Source organism: Macaca nemestrina, chromosome 3 (assembly GCF_043159975.1).
Source record: "Macaca nemestrina isolate mMacNem1 chromosome 3, mMacNem.hap1, whole genome shotgun sequence".
NCBI classification, from domain to species: Eukaryota; Metazoa; Chordata; class Mammalia; order Primates; family Cercopithecidae; genus Macaca; species Macaca nemestrina.
The window spans coordinates 73,521,988-73,532,047 of record NC_092127.1 but is presented as its reverse complement, the minus strand read 5'-3'; positions in this window follow the sequence as shown (position 1 = coordinate 73,532,047).

Genomic DNA, 10,060 nt, shown 5'->3' with positions numbered 1-10,060 from the left:
AGACTATATCATCTCCCTGATGAGCAATACTCAATACACTCAAGATCTGGCCTACAAGAAATTGCATTATCTTTCTGCTACCCACTACTCCACTATTATTTGGGTCATTTGTTTTCTTATTTATTTCTTTCTCTACAGTGTTCTCTTTCTCTCTCTCTGTCTCTATCCCTCTCTCTTTCTCTAATTTACATAATTATTCTAAATGATATGTAAATATAACTAATGCGTTTAATTAAAATAAATATTTAAAATACACGCACACACATTTAGTCTTAGGGACTTTGCATGAACTCTCCCTCTACCTAAAATCATTTCACTCTATAACGTACCTGGTTGCTCCTAGTAATGTTAATGGTTTCAGCTTAATTCTGTCTTCTCCAAAATCATTCTTACCCACCCATATCCCTTTCCTCAGTCAAAATTAGAACCCTCCTCTCATAAGTCCTCATAACATTATGTCATTTTATTTTATAGTTAAGTATGTTTAGATGACTTGTAAGAATAGACATCTGGCTGGGTGCAGTGGCTCATACCTGTTATCCCAGCACTTTAGGAGCATGAGGCAGGTGGATCGCCTTAGGTTGGGAATTCGAGATCAGCCTGACCAACATGGAGAAACCCCATCTCTACTAAAAATAAAAAATTGGTCAGGTGTGGTGGCGCATGACTGTAATCCCAGCTACTCAGAAGGCTGAAGCAGGAGAATTGCTTGAATTTGGGAGGTGGAAGTTGTGGTGAGCTGAGATTGCATCATTGTGCGACAGCCTGGGTGACAAGAATGAAACTGTGTAAAAAAAAAAATGGACATCTATGCTATGATTGCACTAGATTTAGCCTTAATGATATGTCTGTAGCAGAATAAAAAAAAAAAAAGAAATAAAAAGAAAAGTAAAACAAACAGGAGAAACTGGGCCATAAGAAATTTGACTTATTTTTAATTTCAAAATAGTAAAGCAACCAGATGACAATTATATTTTATAATAATTATGTTGTACAAAGTTTTTCTCTTCATAAAATACAAAGAACTTTTGTTAGTTTACTTTTTAAAAAAGTAATTTTTAGTTAAAAATCTTATTGCTCACAAAGTGACAGTGAGTATTTAATATATATATTATATGTATAAAATTTCAACTTGTTAGTAGTAAGATTCTCATGGCAATTTACTAATGATAGGGACCAAGTATCCAGCAATTTCATCATGACAAAAGCTTTGTGAAACAACGTGGAGAAAATTAACTTTGTTGGTATTGCTCAAAACACCTAAAATCATAGTTAATAAATTCTTACTTTCTATTATTATCTTTTTGAATAATAATTGCTCAGAGCAATCCTTTGTTTATAAAGATAGGAAAATAGCTTTGGTTAACATTTTTAAAACACTTGATATATGAGGCCTGATATGATTTAGATCTGAGTCACTACTCAAATCTCATGTCCATTTGTAACTCCTAATATTGGAGGTGGAACCTGGTGGGAAGTGATTGAATCTTGAGGTTGGATCCTTCATAAATGGTTTAGCACCATCCCTTTGGCATTGTTCTCATGATAGAGTTCTCATGAGACCTGGTTGTGGCAGCTCCTCCCTCACTATTTCTTCCTCCTGCTGTGGCCACATGAAGTGACTCTCTCCCCCTTTGCTTTCTGCCATCATTGGAAGTTTGCTGAGACCTCTTCAGAAGCAGAAGCCACTATGCTTCTTCTACAGTCTGGAGAATCATGAGCCATTTAAACCTTTTTTCTTTATAAAATACCTACTCTCAGGTATTTATTTACAACAATGCAAGAATGGCTAACACAGAAAATTGGTACTGAAAGGACACAAAGATAGATGTGTACCCGCCCCCCACCCGCTACACCCTTGTTCTGCTCTCTAATCTTTGCACATACCAGAGATTTCGTAAGTTCTGTGAGTACCTGGTTTTCTGCACGTACCAGAGATTTTGTTTTGCACATACCAGAGATTTTGTAAGTTCTGAGGCAAGGTCACAAGACATGTTTAAGTAAGATAAACTCTTGCTGCCATAAACCTGCTCTCCCGCCTCAAAGTTTGAACCAAAATATCAGAAATGGCAGGAACCAATCATAGTTAGCCAAATCGCCTTGTTCAAACACTAGCCAATCATATATCTGATTTGTATAATAACTCTATGCCCACTTTTCTTAGACTATATAACATTGTTCGGAGCTGAGTGGGGGAGCTCTCCTGCCCGTCTCGTTTCACCAGCGAGGGAGAGTTCCAGGTTCGAACCTGTAATAAAGATCCTTGCTGCTTAGCTTTGACTCTGGACTCTGGTGGTCTTCTTCGGGGAATAAACGGTCTGGGCATAACTGTACCAAGGAGTGGGGAATTGCTATAAAGATATCTGAAAATGTGGAAGTGACTTTGGAATTGGGTAACGAGCAGAGGTTGGAAGAGTGTGGAGGGCTCAGAAGAAGACAGAAAGTTGAGGGAATGTTTGGAACTTCCTGAAGATTTGTTACATTGTTAACCAAAATTCAGAAAGTAATATGGACACTGAAGTCCAGGATGAGGAGGTCTCAGAATTGAGGAACTTACTGGGAAGTGGAGCAAGGGTCCCTTTTATTAGGCATTAGCGAAGAGACTGCTGGCCTTGTGCTCCTGCTCTAGGGAACTGTGGAATTTGAACTTGAGAGTGATGATACAGGGTATCTGACAGAAGAAATTTCTAAGCAGCAAAGCATTCAGAAGTTCTTTAGATGCATCTAACAGTGTATGCTTATTTGCATGAGTATGGAAATGATATAAAATTTGAACTTATATTTAAAAGGGAAGCAGAGCATACACATTTGGAAAATTTCCAGCCTGGCCAGCCAAGTGGTAGAAAAGAAAACTCATTTTCTAGGGAGGAATTCAAGAAGGCTGCAGAAATTTGCATAAGTAAAGAACGGCCAAGTGCTAATATCTAAAACAATGAGGGAAAGTCCCCCAAGGCATTTCAGAGACCTTTGCAGAAGCTCCTCCCAACACATTTCCTGAGGCCTAGAAGGACAAATGGTTTTATGGGACAGACCTAGGACCCTGCTGCCCTGCACGGCCTCAGGACACTGCTCCCTGTACTTCAGTTGCTCCAGCTCCAGCCATGACTCAAAAGGGTCCAGGTACAGCTTGATTCACTGCTCCACAGGATGCAAGCCATAAGCCTTGGTGGCTTCCGCATGGTGTTAAGACTGCAGATGTGAAGAGTGCAAGAGCTGGTGCTTGGAAGCCTCTGACTAGATTTCATAGGATGTATGGAAAAGCCTGGGTGTCCAGGCAGAAGCCTGCTGCAGGGCAAAGCCCTCATAAAGAACCTCTACTAGGGTAGTTGCAGAGGGGAAATGTAGAGTTGGAGCCTCCGCACAAAGTTCCCATTAAGACACTGCCTAGTGGAGTTTTGAGAAGGGATCCACCATCTTTCGGACTCCATAATGGTAGATACATTGACAGCTTTCACCCATCACCTGGAAAAGCTGCAGGAACTCAACTCTAGCCCATGAGAACAGCCATGGATCGTGAACCCTGAGAAACCACATGAGCAAAGCTGCCTAAGACTTTGGGAACTGCCCAAGGCTGTGGGAGCTCACCTCCTGCATCAGCATGACCTGGATGTGAGATACAAAGTTAAAGAAGATTATTTTGAAACTTTAAGGTTTAATGACTGCCCTGCTGGGTTTTAGAACTTCATGGGGCCTTTAACCCCTTGGTTTGGTCCAATTTCTCCCACTTGGAATGGGTGTATTTTATCAATGCCTGTATTCTCATTGTATTTAGGAAGTAACTAACTTGCTTTTGATTACACAGCTCATAGGGAGAAGGGACTTGCCTTGTCTCAGATTAAACTTTGAACTTAGATTTTTGGGTTGATGCTGAAATGAATTAAGAAATTAGGGGACTGTTGGGAAGACATGAATGTGTTTGAAATGTGAATACATGAGATTTTGGAGAACCCGCAGTGGAATGCTATGGTTTTGCTGTATCCCCACCCAAATCTCATCTTGAATTGTAATAATCCTCATGTTTCAATGGCAGGACCAGGTGGAGATAATTGAATCATGGGGGCAGTTTCCCCTATACTGTTCTTCTGATAGTAAGTGAGTTCTCATGAGATCTGATAGTTTTAAGGGGCTTCCCCATTCATTCACACTCATTCTCTCTCCTGCCATCCTGTAAAGAGGTGCCTTCCACCAAGATTATAAGTTTCCTGAGGCCTCCCCAGAGATGTGGAACTGTGAGTCAATTAAATCTCTCTTCTTTATAAATACCCAGTCTCAGGCATTTCTTCACAGAAGTGTGAGCACAGACTAATACAGGATCCCACTCCTTGCACCAGAGTGCCCTAGATGTGGGACAAGGAGCCAAATGAGATTATTTGGAAGCTTTAAGATTTAATGACTGCCCTTCTGGACTTGCACAGGGCCTGTAGCTCCTTTCTTTTGGCTGATTTATCCCTTTTGGAATGGAAGTATTTACCCAGTGCTTGTGCCCCGTTTGTATCTTGGAAGTAATTAATTTGTTTTTGATTTTACAGGTTCATGGGCAGAAGTTACTTGCTTTGTCTCTGATGAAAGTTTGGGCTGTGGGCTTTTGAGTTAACGCTGGAGTGAGTTAAGACTTTGGGGGACTGTTGGAAAGGCATTATTGTATTTTGAAATACGAGAAGAACATGAGATTTGGGAAGGGCCAGGGGTAGGATGATATGGTTTGGATCTGTGTCTGCATCCAAATCTCCTGTCAAACTGTAATCACCAATGTTGGAAGTGGGGCCTGGTGGGAGGTGATTGGATCATGGGGATGGATCCTTCATGAATGGTTTACCCCATTCCTTTGGTACTGTTCTCCTGACAGAGTTCTCACTACATCTGGTTGTTTAAAAGTGTGTAGCACCTTCCCCTTACATCTCTCTCAGTTCTTATCCTGCCATGTAGGACGCCTGCTCCCGCTTTGCCTTCTGCCATGAGTAAAAGCTCTCTGAGGCCTCCCCAGAAACAGATGCTGTCATGCTTCTTATATAGCCTGTGGAATCATGAGCCAATTAAACCTCTTTTCTTTATAAATTACCCAGACTCAGGCATTTCTTTATAGCCATGCAAGAACAGACTAATACAAGGCCATAATAAGTCTTATGTCTCACAACTGTTACAAGTTGTCTTAAAGGACTCAGACTTAATTTCTTACACATTTTAGTTTTTTAAACAATGCATTTTTAATGTTTTGATGTAAGTGCTCCAAGATGATACAATTCAAATATAATTTCTAGCCAAAATAAATATCACAAGAGTTCATTTTTAGAGATATATTTATTCACATATGCCGTTAATCACCATTCTCTGGTAAGTAGAACACTTGGATTCTTAAAAAAAAGTCACAATAAAATTTTGCTTTAATCATAAGCTGAACATATTTTTGGACCATATTTCATTAGAATTAGATTTACTCTTGGCTAAATCTTTGTTGTGTCCTTTCAAATCTGAGACTGCATGAATTAGAAGGCTGGAAAATCAATAAGACTGTTTTGGTGTCAGCATAAACACATGATGGCATTCCCAAGAAGGGTCACACCTTGCTGAAAGAGATGAAAATCAAAATTCCCAGAGCCATTCATCCGTTTAGGGTCTATTATCCAGTCAAATAAATGAGCTACTCTTATTTCATAAAAAATAACTTGTTTTTATTATTTGTGTTGTAAGAAGAGAAAACTGCCAAAAGCCAAATGAATGCTGTAACACACCTTACCCAAATCTGGTATTTAAATTCTTTGGAATGCACAGCCAATATTTATAGTATTAGGTCAGCCAAAAAATACTTCATGTGTAGAGATAAGATTACAGATATTGACTTGAATTAATGGTATCCATTAAAATATCTGTTTGGCTTTGTGATTGTTGTCTCTGATCTACAAAAGTATTTTTATATTTCCTTTCTAACTGCAATTTTGACATAAATAAATTATTTTATGATAATAAATCATGGTGTTATAGCCTTAATGTCTAATAAAATATTTAAACTTTATAAAATGCTTTCTGAAAAATAAAGATGATAGCATTTAATAGTATCTTATTTGTTTAACTTGGAAAAACAATGGCAACAACAGAAACACTTTACAAAATAAGAGATCAGTTTACTTTTCCACTGAAGCTCTTACTATGTAAAATACAAAGATAAACTGGCATAAGATCAAATCACAGAAGAAAAATAAAATGAAAGAATAAGTGAAATGGACATTTCCCCATTATCCTCTTTTAAAGGCTATTTTCATTTTGACATAGTATCTCCTTCCATGACACACTGATTCAATTGACTTTATGCAATCCAAATATCATTTGAGACTCTCCCTTTTTCATAAATATTTGCAAAAAAAGTTTTCTTTTGAGAATAAGTGAACTCATAACTTGACAGTTGTAAGTCAGATCATTATTTTTTATTAAAACAAAAAACTTTTTGCAATTTAATTTAAAATTTCTTCACCAATAACTGGAAAACACATAGTTAGTTTAAATAGATTATTAGCTGTCTTTCTTGAGCAACTCTTACAGTTCCTCCTAAAGGAAAGCTTAATCATATGTAAGCCCTGTTGGCAAAATAGCATGTAGTACCAGTGAAAACACATTAGCGAAAACATTTGTCAGAGGTTACATTCTGTGGTTACTTAGGAAAAGTGGCACATCCAACAATAGTTATATTTTAAAGATGGGATTTCTACTCTTTGTGTTAAAAATATGCTAACTCAAAACAAATGTGGTGTTATCTCATTCACGCATGCTTTTTTTGAGGTAAAATACACATAAAATTTACCATTTTTGCAATTTTAAAGTGTACAATTCAATGGCATCAGATACATTCACAACATTGTGGAACCATCACCACCATGTAATTCCATGTTTAAAAGGTCTGTATTGCAGGCATATGAAGATAATTTAAAAATGAAAATAAAATCATGATTTCTACATTCAGTCTTTATTCAGCCCTCACATCTGCTCTTCCTCTTTGAATAGACTTTTTAAACTTTGGAGCCACATTTTACTAATCTCTAAAATGTGCATGAGTGTGCACATGTTCTGTGTGTATGTGTTTAAACTTTAAGGGATCTCCAAAGTCTAAGTTTATGTTTCTGAGAGAAGCCTGATATTAAGGTGATTTATGACACATTAATTAAAGACAAAAGTCTAAAAGACAAATAGATTAATCAAGCTACAGAAGCAGTGTACCATTTGCATTTTTAAATTTTCCTACTTTTAACAACTAAATATGTTTAAACTAATTTAAATGAGACTTTTACTGAGAAAACATTGCTTAGCTTTGATAGCTAACTTCTCAATTATAATGCTTGCGGTGGTGGCATCTGAGGATTTCCATCCTGGCTTGCTAAGTACAGTTTTTAACTATAACAACCATAGACTTTAATTAAAAAAAAAAAAAAAAAATCTATCAGTGATTTGTTTGTCATTTCTGTACAGCTTTTTTTCTTGTTTTTATTTAATGGATATTTTTGTTTTAATCTTCATATGTCATTAAGTTTTAAAGGTTTCTTGGCTCATTACCAGAAGCACAATATGGATGTTTGTTTCTTGCCTTGAAGCTATATTTTTAAATGTACCCTTTTTAAAAGTAAGTGTATCTTTTGAATTTCATTTCATGACTACCATATTTGATTTTGTAATTTACAAATTTTGGGGTTTTTTTTTTAGGTTCAATTATTTTGCTGAACCACACAAATGTTTTAGGCTCCCATTAACTTTTCAATGAGATTCTTAAATACATAGTATCCTATAAATTTTATTATAACTTACCTTAATATTTTCAGCCACAAATGGACCCACTGATAATGTGCTTGAATATGGTAGCCATGTCAAAATTCTACAAAAGATTCTAAAATATTCTACCAATTTTTTACTTTCTCTGGTTCTAGACTGGTAATTAGTTGTTTAGTAACCAGTGCTTGTGAGCAGGCTGCACTTTTAGTAGAAATGTTTTACTCATTTCCTTGGTATCTCAGAAACATAGTCCTCAACCAGATCAAGAAAGTGGGCTCATGGACTCTTATTTAAGAATTCTCTGGTCTTTTAATGTTTTTTATTACCTAGAGGTGACAAACCTGGTAAAATTGTAAAATGGCTTATTGTATAACCAGTTAAGATGCCAGTAGGTCATAATATTTCCTGCAAGCACAGGAAGTTGTTCTATAGCATTTATTGTTTTTTTTTTTAAAGTCATCATATAACTTCTCATGTAAGCTAGTATACTTTCTAGAGGAAAAGGAAAAAACATATTCAAAATGATGGTAAGATAAAAGCTGTGAACCAGTATTGTTTGGGGATAACTCAAAAATATAGTTACCCCCACCTTCAACCCAGGGTCATTTGGTATGATCTCCTCCATAGAAAGAAAGCAAAGGACTGGGATGCATGAGGGTGAGTGAGAATAGCCTCCCCCACTATCATACCTAATCATCCACTTATAAAATTGTTATATTCTATTTCTGTTGTCCTAGAGTCATTATGTTCTTCTGTCCTGGTACCTAAGGAGAAATGCTTTCACCAGGGAATCCAGATGTTCCATTAAGAGAAGGTAAGAAAGTTCCCCTCTCATTCAAACCTTCTGTGATACTGACCCAATAGGTAGACAGAAGTTAATGTACTGTCTAAGGTGATTTATCTTGATTACTAAAAGGAAATTGAGCTGCTCCTCCATAATAGTGTCAAGAACAGCTATATCATCATACCACAAAGTGAAGAGAGTCTCTAACTGCATTCTAGTTTTTCCATGCTGAATAGTCATGGTCAACCTTCTGGGACAGGATCACAGAAAACTTGGACCCATGGGAATGAAGATTTGTATAACTCTCTACATAAAAATGTCCAACCAGCTGATATAACTATAGAGGTTAAGAACTAGAGTGAATCGTACAAAAAGATTTTTTTTTGCCTAGGCCTAATGACTAGTTACATAAAAGCAACCATCTTTTACGTGTATTTGTCAATTTAATTGATCTCCTACCTTACCTGAGTCTTTCATTCAAATGAAACATCTGAGTCAATGTTAAAGACAAAATGGTGAAAAGATTGTGAAAGTTATTCTGTAATTGTCCCTCCACATTCATATTTCCACCTACTCTATCCTTCTACAAGCATGGAAAAGCTTACTTCTAGGTGATAACAACTGACATCTAAAAAGCCCCTAAATCACCTTCCAGGAGGGTTTGTCCAGTGGAAGGAACTGAAAGACGTTGAAGAACAGTTGGAGAGAGAAGTCACGGGATTTACCATCCTGGCTCACATGAATCTGTTTGGCTGTACTTTGACAGTGATTGCTCACCACATTTTTAAAAAATAGCCACAGCAATCAGATTTGATAAGCACTAGTTCCCCATGTCCTACCAGCCTAGGGGTGGTAAGGAATGACTGCTCTTGCTAGCACTGTACAATTCACTATCCTGTGTTAGGTTTCCTTAACCTTCTTTACTTTTATAAATAGCATTGTATTAAACTCTTCATTTATGCATTTTTAGTCACCATCTGCTTCATGTTAGAATTCTGACCAATCCTATAATGGACATTTGACAATGTTAGAATTGCTAAAGACCATTTAAAAAAAAAATTATCTGTACTAATTATAATTTCTATTGTATATAGAATAACTGCTGCTGGTAAAGGTCAGAGAAGGTGGGATTTAATAAAGAAGTGAAAAAGAGAATTATTGATATAAGATAACTGAAAATTTGTCTTTTGTTTTATAGTTTTATCTATATTAACATTACATATATATATACTGAGAAATTATTTCATAAATAATATTTCATAAAAATAAATTAGCTGGTTGAGAGTAAAGACTTGATACAGTTTAAGGTCATAAGTAAATTTATCTGCACATGATACAGTTTTTTTTGAAATAGGAATTAACAGAAAAGAGAGAAAAGAATGCAAATTCAAAAGTGAAAAGACAAACTAGGTAGTGATGTAGAAAGCTAGTGAACATGAAATTTCTTTGGGAAAAGTTGACAACCAACTTTTTATTACTATTAGAGACATATTCACTATAGATTATTTGTCCTATTGCATAATA